This window comes from Pecten maximus, chromosome 11 (assembly GCF_902652985.1).
Source record: "Pecten maximus chromosome 11, xPecMax1.1, whole genome shotgun sequence".
Taxonomy (NCBI): domain Eukaryota; kingdom Metazoa; phylum Mollusca; class Bivalvia; order Pectinida; family Pectinidae; genus Pecten; species Pecten maximus.
The window spans coordinates 30,113,601-30,126,740 of record NC_047025.1 but is presented as its reverse complement, the minus strand read 5'-3'; the positions used below and the strand labels follow the sequence as shown (position 1 = coordinate 30,126,740).

The following is a 13,140-nucleotide window of genomic DNA, read 5'->3' as shown; positions in this document are numbered from 1 at the left end:
ATCAAATTGTAGTATACAGTTATACAGTATACAGTTGTTGTTTTTCAGTTTATTGGCAGTTTCGCTAATTCTGAACAATATCATAAGTGGAATTGAGCTTCATAAGATCGATAGCAACTGGACCCATTCAGTTTTCAGATAGACGTATTACATTTTGAAATTGAGCCCCGAACACGCGTTTGGCGCAATACACACACTGTACACTGTACACTGCAGACCAACTATATAACTTTACCAAGCTCACTTGAAGGTAACGAGTCCATAACTTCAAAATCTTTATTATGACGTCATTACTATAGTGACGTCATAATTGTAACGTCGGCGATAACGAAAGATAGCTGTTGAAAAGGCTGCTCTGTCTTAATTCATAATTCCTGGATATAGTCTTTAAAAGTCGTTGTCAAATGTAAATATAAGCATTAAACTGCTTTCATATGGAAGTTATGGGCTGATGAATGCCAACTGGGTAAAGACAAATTCAACATGATGCGATAGCGCACTTCATTAAATTTGCCTTTGTCCAGTTGGCATTCATCAGCCCATAACTTCCAAATGAAAGCAGTTCAATGCTTAAGTATCACACAGTCGCGACTTTGTGTACTGATATTCCCCGTCGGATTAAGATATTGGAGAGATTTTCCCGTCGGATTTTTTCATGCCATTTTAATTAGCCAATTAAGGTACTTTATAGCTGTAATCCAAACGAATTGTTGATTACTAATAGTTGATTATAGTCAATGTTTAATGCCAAAACTCTGTCCATCGTGTTTTGATCGCGATTATTGGATATTTTTGACAAAAATCACAGCAAATTCGTCGTTTGACAGTACGGCAGCCGGATAATATTGAGCATCAATCAAACACGGCAGGTTTATGGAGATTAACGAATTACTGATGTGTATCAATGAAATAGCGTAGAATTCCGTGGGTATCATCATATTTCCGAGAGTATGTTAAAATGCCATGTATCACTATAAAACATACCCCAGCCATGTCCTTACGCCCTTCGGGTAGATACTACATTGTACCCGTCGGATTTGTATATACTCCCCGTCGGATTTGTATATACTCCCCGTCGGATTCGTAACTTCCGGTATCACCCGGTGAGTAAGGTGATGCTCAACCTAACAAGAATCATTTTTATTGACAAGACATGATACATTAGACTTTATTAAAGATACATTCATTAGTAGGAGCTTTATAATGAATAATCTAACAGTACGTAGGTCGATCGTCCCTTTCGCGCAACATAGTCATCATCTGCTTGTGTTATTTTGTGCATTTCCCAAAATTTGACTTTGAAGGAGAATTGTATAGTTGTTCGACGAGTCGTTGGAAACATAAGGGACCAAACGTGTGGAAATCCAGAAAAAAAACTTACAAAAAACTGGATATCAAACAATTTTGAAATAATACCAAACATTAGGTATGTATTCTAAACGTGGTATTGTTCGGAAAGAATTGACATGTGACACTGTATTCTAGAGGACTAAAACTCCACACATTTGGCCATAGGACCATTGAAGATTGTTAGATGAACCAACTGTATAATGCTGTTTCCTATATGGCCTTTATACTTATCAATTGTTCTAGATATTCATACTGAACGGTTCTATTTGCATGTTCAGTCTAAGAGATTTACCGAATACAAATGACTTTCATTGTATATTTGTATAACAGGGTTGTTTTAAAGTGCTGATAACGTGTGTAGCCTTTGTCCATTCTTTTCAGATATCTAACTGGTGATGGATGCTGCTGAGTTATTTAGATATCCGGGGTTCGTTATGACCCTGTATGAGACGGTACTAGAAAAGGTTGCAAGGTCTCAGAATATCAACATTTTATTCAATATTATGCCATGAATATATTATCTTTTAATCACTACGGATTGTGTTATAACACATAATTACAATTTAAACGTCAAAATATACTTACATTCCGGATATTGTGTTTGTGGACACTACCGTGATAACTGTAATCATACTGTAGTGCTTGTCAACATTTAACGGACACATGATTTATAAGGTTGCAACACTTATCTTTGGCAACACAATTTGATATGCATTCAAAAGAACACAATTTTCATTTCCTTTATATGTTTACCGAAATTGAACTGCGATTTTATATAGTTTGGTAAGGCTACATGTATTAGAATTCGGTAAAATGGATTTAAGGCTTTGTGTAATTACCTTGAGAAAGAAAGGAAACATGAGCACTGTTGATCGTAACATATGGTATGATACGTGTAGCCTAAGGCAAAATGTGCACCTATACTTTTAAGACGTGGAGAAAAGCTGTTTGCTGACGTATGATCGGAAAAATTGTTGAAATGGAGTTTCTTTTTTAAAACTATTTGACAGAATTTCTTATTACATGAACATTCTTATTTTTGGGGGAAAAAATTAAAAAGGGAACAAGATGTAAAGGACAAATGTGGGTGTTACCTTGGCTAACTTGCAATTCAATACATACAGCGTCGGTGGTGTAACGGTCAGCATGGTTGCCTTCCAAGCAGTCGATCCGGGTTCAACTCCCGGCCGACGCACTTTTTATATTTTTTGATATGTATGTATTTTAATTGTGCAGTATTTACCACATATTCAAATATTTGTTTACGTTCAATAATGTCAATAACTGATATTGTATTTACGTTCAATAATGTCAATAACTGATATTGTATTTACGTCCAATAATGTCAATAACTGATATTTAGTAAACAACCTCAGTGGTCACTTGTAGTATACTGTAGCTGAAGTCAAAAACAAATCTTTCACATGCCCTGTTAGGTTGTCAGTTAGAATTAGTAGAATATGATAGAAAATAACACATGTAAAGCAGGATTTTACATTCAGTCCTCAATATTTAATGATGCAAAAAAGACCGACTTAAAAGTTACGAGCAATCCAATTCTATGTGAATTACATCAGACTGTTTTCGCCAAATAGGAGATATGTTGATTTGTGTAATTTTAGATAAAAACAACAAAAGACTTCAATAATTAAGTATCAAGTTATGATGAGTATTTGTATTTCTGCAGACGTACTTTCAGAATTTTGGCATCTAAACATGTTTTCAGTCTAATTATTCAATGATTATCCAATGCATATATATATTGTGTTTTACGAAATAGAACTACCGTTTATGTACTTTGGTAAAACTATCAAATTCGGTAAAATAAAATGAATTTAGCGCCTACAAGTAATTACCTGAGATAGAAAGGAAACGCTAGCAGTGATATATATAGCAACATTATTATGGTATGGTACGTGTAGCCCACGGCAATACTTACACGTATTCTTATTGACGTGGCGGAAGTACATGATAATGTTTTACCTATTAGAATTAATTTTGATAAAAAAATAAAATAAAAAGAATACCCATACTTATACAGATTTGTGAAGTAGATGAAACCATGCAATATGAAACAATAGCCACCTGGCTATAGAAATATCCTAGCATGTCTACATTGGAGCTATGAATAACTAGCGTCGGTTGTGTAACGGTCAGCATGGTTAAATTGATTTAATATGTGATTTATATGCACTGTGAAGAGCCTTCGGGGCCCCAACCCCGGGGGTCCTATTTGCTGGGAACATTAAAAGTATATTTTTACAGATAAAAAAAGGCATGGTTGCCTTTCAAGCAGTCGATCCGGGTTCAACCCCCGGCCGACGCATCCTTTTCATATGTGTTTTAATTTTCGCATTATTTTTCATAATGTCAAATAATGATGCATGTAAGCACAATATGATGTCAAGTGAGGTTATGATGGTTATGGTACTTTGTATAATATACTACATATATATTAGAAACAATTGAATCAGAGACTTACGATTAATTTATTGGTAATAAGGTCATTTGTTTATTTCCATTATCTGCAATATACTGTACCTGTTGGTCCATTATCTGGAATATACTGTACCTGTTGGTCCATTATCTGCAATATACTGTACCTGTTGGTCTATTATCGGGAATATACTGTACCTGTTGGTCCATTATCGGGAATATACTGTACCTGTTGGTCCATTATCGGGAATATACTGTACCTGTTGGTCCATTATCTGGAATATACTGTACCTGTTGGTCCATTATCGTGAATATACTGTACCTGTTGATCGATTAACGGGAATATACTGTACCTGTTGGTCCATTATCGTGAATATACTCTACCTGCTGATCCATTATCTGGAATATACTGTATCTGTTGGTCCATTATCTGAAATATACTGTACCTGTTGGTCCATTATCGGGAATATACTCTACCTGTTGGTCCATAATCTGGAATATACATGTACTGTACTTTCTTTTTTGTCTATTATCGTAAATATACTGTATCTGTTGGTCCATTATCGTGAATATAATGTACATTTTGGTCCATTATCTGGAATGTACTGCATCTGTTGGACTATTATCGTGAATATACTGTATCTGTTGGACCATTATCGTGAATATACTGTACCTGTTTGTCCATTATCGGGAATATACTGTACTTGTTGGTCCATTGTGAAAATTGTGGATTGTGAATATATCAATTAATTGAAAACGTTAAATGTACTAGTTTTTTCTTTTAATTTTGTTAACAATACTGGGATTTTACGCAGATTCACTGGAACTATATGATCTTAGCAACCACGACTGTCGTAGTTATCAACTGTCGCAACACATCTCAACTTTTATTTTCTTCGTATGCTATTTCAACGATTTGTTTGTTGTAAATATATGCATTGAACGATGTTTTTATTGCAGTTTACGGTGGTATGGACGCAATGGGAAACAGACATATTCAATATATAGCGCTAACGGGCTATATAGAATATGTCTGTATCCCATTGCGTTCATACCACCATAAACGCAATAAAAACACCTTTCAATCCCTATTTGTATGTGCCATAAGTACATTCATGTTTTCATTTACCTTATAATTAGATATAAAGGTACTTCAAGTAAGATGTTTGATATTGTCCACAGGTAACAGTGATACAGTTATAAAATGGCACACCACAGGTGTTACCAATGATACACCGAGGGTGTTAACACAGCGTAGGGTAAGAGGTTTATCATTATAGGTCTACATGGGATTTAGTTTGGTGACCTTTATATCAACGTGGCGACACACATCCTACACTGGCGTCAACAACTTAGGAAGGACAAAGAAAGACAAAAATAATACACACATATTTTGTTTTCTGTTTCATTAACACAGTTTTCATCATTGCAAAAGTTGATGTTCACTGTAAGTACAAGAATCACAATACCATATGGAATCGTAAGTGAGCACTAAAGTTGATATAATTGAATATCACATTCATATATGATTATCACACACGATCAGCGAGTAAAGTCTGAAAATCAAAGGTCCGTGTCAGGTGAAAACATTTGAGATTGTCTCAACACTGTTGACAGGTGCCCGTTCGTTGGAAATGTCACCATGATGTCACATACAAGGCAATGTAATCAGCCAGGTCGATAGACAGATACGAGCATTTACATCAGTGTGTGTATGTATAGCGTCGGTGGTGTAACGGTCAGCATGGTTGCCTTCCAAGCAGTCGATCCGGGTTCAACTCCCGGCCGACGCACTTTTTTTGCTATCAATATTTTGCATATATAGATTCCACAGCGAAGAATATTTTTCGCTTCGGACTACATACAACATACAATACTATATAGTTTTATTTAAAGAAATGATGATATTTTAATTATAAATGTTGAATTACTAGTTAAAATGTTTCATTTGAGTCCAGATGATTGATGAATTTATTGTATTGTGTCTATTTAAAGTTACTACATCGCGGACAAAGAGTGATTGTGTTCTACATTAGGGTAGATGGCTTGTATAAGCATAGCCTGTTGTCTAATTCCCTTATCTATTTCTAGTCAACAAAATATTTTGAAATGAAACAAAAGTGCTTGATGCTATTACCACCATAAAAATTCGATCTTCTAATATGATTTCTTATATTTAGAGTTGAAGTTCTATTATATTTTGTAGGTAACTGCCGATCTCATAATTAATCAGTAGTAGGAAGCTGTAATTAATATTATTCATTTGTTACTGTTAATTAGAGACTTTTCTCTAACATCATTTGTTGGTGTTAATTAGAGACATTTCTCTAACATCATTTGTTAGTGTTAATTAGATACATTTCTCTAACATCATTTGTTGGTGTTAATAAGAGAAATTTTTTACTTCGTTCGTTTGTGTTAATTGGAGACATTTCTTTTACCTTCATTTGTTGGTGTTAATTAGATACATTTCTCTAACTTCAATTGTTTGTGTTAATAAGATACAGTTCACTAGCTTGGATGTCATTTTATGTAATTTTAGAATCATGGTACTGTCGGCGATATAAATAACTTGATACCTTTCATTATAATCTGTGGTGTCCTTGGTCCTCACTATTAGGTCACATCATAGCATAAGGAAAGATCTTTACATTGAAAATCGCACTGATGGAAGAGAAATGTTAACTTTCCAGCTACCTTCCAGATCAAAGGTCATCCACATCTTTATTTCAAAAAGTTCTGATCACAAGCTCCAGAAAATCTCCTACTGTGGCCAGAAGAAACGGAGCTATCTGACGTTCATGAACATAGCCCTCCTCGAGACACTCGATAGAATAAGAACAGCCTCTGTGAGTGGAATCCGAGGACCTATATGTTAGAACACCACAGCGAGACGCAAAGAATAGGGCGTGTTAGTGTTTACATCACCTTAGATCAGCGTATGAAAAGATGAGCCAGATCTTACCAGAAGAGCCAAGTCACTATTTGTCAAATGAGATGCAACTGGGAATAAATGAGACTTTCAAAAGTTTGAAAATCTCCTATAGCACATACCAAATACGAGGACTGATTGATATGTTGTAAGCCTCATATTGAAGGAGGCATTCAAGGATTTCTTTTAAGTCCCACTATTCTCTGAATATATAGGGCCGTTTAACCGAGGACTGGTCTCATTTGGTTAGTTTATATCGACGAGGTACACTCTAAAGTCACCAAGGCAAGCAGCTTTTGCAAAATGGACAAACTCAGTGAAATAGCAGTGATCCAATATTTACATAGAAAATGTTTAACACCAAAGGATATCCATAATGCTATGGTAGCAACACTAGGGAAAGATGGCCCTTCATATGCTACAGTGAAAAGGTGGGTGCCGGAATTTAAGCGCGGCCGACAGAGCCTTTAGGATGACCCCCGTCCTGGAAGGCCTGTCAATTTTGCAACCCCAGAAATGGCCAATAAAGTTTATGATATTGTTATGACTGACAGACGAGTCACATAAAGATATATAGCAAGTAGAGTTGGCATTTCACAGGAAAGAGTACTTTCCATTCTAACCAAGTATCTTGCAATGAGAAAGCTTTCGGCCCGATGGGTACCAAGACTTCTGACAGTTGATCAGAAGCACGTCAGGCGCAAATTATTGCGTGCTAATCCTTCATGTATTAGGTACGGTCGATTTACATAATTGGAAATACGATATGTAGACCAACATGACATGACCAATCATATTCTAGAACGAGGAAGCCATATTAGATTCCAGATAAGTAGGTTTAATGTGTAAACCAGCATAGATCTATCATGTAGTGCTCTTGTCAGAAAATTAATTCAGCAGTTGTAAGAACATTTCAGTTTTGTGGTTATAAAGGAACATGATGACCATTTTGAAAGTGGAAGATAATTTAAGTGGGTTACTAGTGTATGTGCCAGTCCCTATGTATTAATAAAAACAAAATAAACATTAACTATACAATATTTCAATGAAAAACAGTCGCTGCTCTTACTCATCTTACATTGAACCCATAAAGTGTTTATTGCCCTTTGACGAATATTATTCGACTCCTGAATAAGGGCCTGTGTTAGTTGAGTGACGTTACATGGGACGTTGGCGTGTTTCCTAACCCTCCTGTATAGCTCGTCCCACACACATGCTTAATTGGGGACTTATCTGGACGGTATGGTGGCCAATCAAGCACTGGAACGTTGTTTTGAGCCAGAAAGTCACGACAAACCCTCGCAACATGGGGGTTTCGCGCTGTCCTGCTGCAACATAAGGATACGTTGATGGATAAGAGGAAGAACGTGTGGTCTCAAGACCTGATACCGATATCTTACTGCTGTAAGATTACCATGGATAACCACATTGTTGTCCATCTGACATGTAAAGCACTAAGCGCGACTCGTCAGTGAACAACACGTGTCTCAAATGAGCCAAACGAAACCGTTTAGATGCATGTGCAAGCAGACACTGCTTTCGACGTTGGCGTCGACTCCGCGTAACGTACGAGTGGACCAACATAGGGACGTCTTGGCCTTAAATGAAGCTCCCGCAACCGATTCCTAACCGTTCTTGGACACTCTGGCCGACCATGAGTGCCGACAACTTGAAGTGCCGTCTCCGTCGTCGTCGTCTGAAATCAGTTACGAGGTGCTAGAGTGGTATGCCTCTATATTGACGTCGCGACGTAATGCGCGGGCGTCCACTCCTGGTATGGTCATCCAATATCCCTGTGGCTCTGAGACACCCAATTAAACAGGATATTGTTGTTTCATGTACACCATATCAGTGGGCTACATGGCGTTGCGAATGCCCCTGCATTATCAGCGCAATGACCCCACCTCATCGAAGTCGCGGCATTTCGCTGTACAATCGCTGCGAAAAGAAATGTGTCATGGTCGACTGAACTTTAACTGGAGAACATTTTCACAGTGTGTGGAAGTAGCTCAGTGTTAAAGGGGCATTCCTTCGTTTGAATAAAGTTTAGGTCGTCAAAATTGAACCTACTTAAAAATATGTATTTGTTCCATGTAGTGAAAATATAATCTTTACATTAATACGGCAGTTTTACTCTCAAGATAAACCAAAGCTCTTCGAGTAGGAGGTCCTGAAAATCAAAGTATCACTAATTACCGCAAAGACATACTGTGTTTGTATACGATACGCCGTTTTCCTGTACATTTTGGTGTTTATTTCATTACTTGTAGGCACAAACACTCATACTCATACTCATACTCATACTATTTCATTGATAGAAATTGTGCATGTTTCTGATGTCCGAACGACGGAATGTCCCTTTAAATCTAATTGAATTCAGACTACTTGTCTAAAAGTTATATTAGAAAAGCCGAAATTGCGATTTCGGTTCGTGTCCGCTGAGATATGATAACTAACATGTTATCAGCATGTTCATGTTTTGTTCTAAAAAAAATCAATATTGAAGCTTTTTCCTCCAAAACAATACTTTTTTTCACAAAAAAGGCGCTATATTCTTGCTTATGTACATGTTTGGACTTAAATGCCGGAGGCTACCAATAGCACATACAAGCTATCGTGTTTGCTTCTTAGGCCATTTTGAAAACCCTCCTTTCATAAAACAATGGAAAGATCTAAACGAAAGAAATAATCTAAATTAAGACCATTTACTCTTTATTTTCCTATTCTTCTTTATTGTATGCCAATATTTACCATTTACAAATCACACCAATGAAACAATTGTAAACATGTAGGGTGGTATTTAATAGTGACGGTACTTCTGTACAATGTAGTCCTTTGTTCTTTCGTTGTACCGTGAAGGTTACCTGTACACCATATATGCACTGTAGGCATTTGTAAATATGCCAAAATGAAAACCACTTCTGCAAATTGAAAAAATATAATAAAAATAATGTATGTCTTTCAATAATTGCCGGAGAGATTTTTCGTCAAATTAATTTCGCCAAAAGACTTTTATTCATCATGCTTTTATACAATTAGCAAATGAAGTTGATTGTCTTACTATATTTTACATATTTTTCTTTAGGCTTTATGACAACTTGAGATATTCTCAACAAAGCAAATTTGGCAAATTAAATGTACATCTCACCTGAAGCTATTTTTCCCTATGAAAGATGACAGAGATTAATTGGCTACAAAGGGCCATACGCTGAATTAAAATAACTTTATATATTTATATTTATATCGGTCGTGTCCAGGATCTTCCAATGCCACTGGCATTTCAATATTGATATGCTTCACCGAAGGGAAATTATATTACTTACTTGCCAAAATGCTTATAAAATAATTATTTTTCTTTTTCTTTTTTTTTCTGACTGCACGCGAGCGATATTTACAGCAAATATCAAATTGATTAGAATTCGTTTGAGGCATTACACTCTATTTTCAAATTGGTCTCATTTAAGTTAATTAATTTTAATATGATGCGAGAGAGGAGAATGTTTTTATAATCCATTTGTTTCTTGCCAAAAGCAATTTCAATTTCAGATGAAGGTTGCGTTAGAATTGAATTAAGTGTTGATATTATGTGAGATAGAGATCCTTGTAACCATTTTATTGTAAACGATTGTCTTGCCTAAATATATATAATAAAAATATACAAATTGTACATAAAAACAAACTAGAGATCCACAAGAGAGAATATCGATATATAGCAAACAAAAGCAATAACACGAGAGGGAAAATGAACAAATTATGGATCTGCATGGAGACACCTAAAATAGTTTAAGGAAATAAGACCAGGGGCTCCTCAAGTGCTCCGTCCGTCACAGTAAGCGTCCTCTGTTTCATCGACGACACCCGTCATACAAATCTAGGTCATGACGACACCCGTCATACAAATCTAGGTAACGACGACACCCGTCATACAAATCTTGGTCACGATGACACCCGTCATACAAATCTTGGTCACGATGACACCCGTCATACAAATCTTGGTCACGGCGATACCCGCCATACAAATCTAGGTCAGGACGACACTCGTAATACAAATCTAGGTCAGAACGACACCCGTCATACAAATCTAGGTCACGATGACACCCGTCATACAAATCTAGGTCACAACGACACCCGTCATACAAATCTAGGTAACGACGACACCCGCCATACAAATCTAGGTCACGACGACACCCGCCATACAAATCTAGGTCACGACGACACCCGCCATACAAACCTAGGTCACGACGACACCCGTCATACAAATCTAGGTCACGACGACACCCGTCATACAAATCTAGGTCACGACGACACCTGTCATACAAATCTAGGTCAAATCCGTGTTAAGTCACATCCTCAAAAAAAAATTCCTACGTTTTTAAAGTCGTTCATTCCATTAACTGCGTTTTTTCCTATACATTAATTGATCTGGATCTTGATTAAATATTTGATCTTGGTAACTTGGGCCTACCTTGTCAGTTTCGATGATGTACAGGTATTTCAGCGTCAAACTGTGTTAAACCATATATGTAGCCTCTTTATTGCGATCGGAGATTTCACTTCTTGATTTCGAATTGAAAATGCGAGTCTAAAACAGTATCCGAAGGGTGGGCCATTATATCAACCTGTGTGGTGACTTTCCAATGTCGTAAAAAATGAGTTTGTACGTGTTACCTGTATGAGTTACAGCCCCTTGCACTAATCAGACAGCAAGCGTATTTAGATTTGAAGAAGGATAGTTCAGAATACTTATTTATCTCCAACAAACGTCTTCAAACATACCAAGCATGAATCATATCATAAACTACAACTTCTCGGAAGGAGATAGCGTGTAGTTTGAGGTTTTTTTGTAAAGAAATTATTCGGCCCAAGAACTCATCGAGTATTGTCGTAAAAATTAGCAACCGCTAGTTGCCCATGCGAGGACCGCTAGAGATAGCGGGCACAACACCTGGAAATGTCCCGAAGAAAACACCAGACATTATATTGACCCTTTTGATATCATGAAAAGAAGCTACTGACAAGCTACAGAGTACGATATCATACATATCACTATAATGTGGCAGTTATCCTCATACTGTATCAATTTACAAATCCGTGTTCAATACATGAATACTCTATTGAGTTATATATCTATCAGAATATTCCGGCTAACTTAAAGTTGTCTGGAATGACAGAAAGGTTACCAGCACTTTTGCACATATATCCTGGTAAAAACAGTAACGTTATCTGACTCGCCATATCAACCTGTGAACATACAAGATTTAGCTTGTCTGGAAACAACCCCCATTCTGACAAGCCATGGTTTATGTCGATAATGATATTATTTTACCCTGGTCTATGCATATAAAGATATTATTTTACCCCGGTCTATGTATATAATGATATTATTTTACCCTGGTCTATGTATATAATGATATTATTTTACCCCGGTCTATGTATATAATGATATTATTTTACCCTGTTGTCCATGTATATAATGATATTATTTTACCCCGGTCTATGTATATAATGATATTATTTTACCCTGGTCTATGTATATAATGATATTATTTTACCCCGGTCTATGTATATAATGATATTATTTTACCCCGGTCTCTGTATATAATGATATTATTTTACCCCGGTCTATGTATATAATGATATTATTGTACCCCGGTCTATGTATATAATGATATTATTTTACCCCGGTCTATGTCGATAATGATATTATTTTACCCTGGTCTATGTATATAATGATATTATTTTACCCCGGTCTATGTCGATAATGATATTATTTTAACCTGGTCTATGTATATAATGATATTATTTTACCCCGGTCTATGCATATAATGATATTATTTTACCCTGGTCTATGTATATAATGATATTATTTTACCCCGGTCTATGTATAATATTATAATGATATTATTTTACCCCGGTCTATGTCGATAATGATATTATTTTACCCCGGTCTATGTCGATAATGATATTATTTTACCCCGGTCTATGTCGATAATGATATTATTTTACCCTGGTCTATGTATATAATAATATTATTTTACCCCGGTCTATGTATATAATGATATTATTTTACCCCGGTCTATATATATAATGATATTATTTTACCCCGGTCTATGTATATAATGATATTATTTTACCCTGGTCTATGTATATAATGATATTATTTTACTCTGGTCTATGTATATAATGATATTGTTTTACCCTGGTCTATGTATATAATGATATTATTTTACCCCGGTCTATATATATAATTATATTATTTTACCCCGGTCTATGCATATAATGATATTATTTTACCCCGGTCTATGTATATAATGATATTATTTTACCTCGGTCTATGTATATAATGATATTATTTTACCCCGGTCTATGTATATAATGATATTATTTTACCCTGGTCTATGTATATAATGATATTATTTTAC

At 35.9% G+C, this 13,140-nt stretch overlaps 2 non-coding genes across 2 annotated transcripts; both read left to right on the top strand.

Moving 5' to 3' along the window:
- The first annotated feature begins 2,473 nt into the window (after positions 1 to 2,473).
- Positions 2,474 to 2,545, top strand: Trnag-ucc. The gene has a single exon. It is a non-coding gene; the product is annotated as a tRNA-Gly (tRNA).
- Positions 2,546 to 5,507: 2,962 nt separating this feature from the next.
- Trnag-ucc lies at positions 5,508 to 5,579 on the top strand. The gene has a single exon. It is a non-coding gene; the product is annotated as a tRNA-Gly (tRNA).
- Positions 5,580 to 13,140: the final 7,561 nt, after the last annotated feature.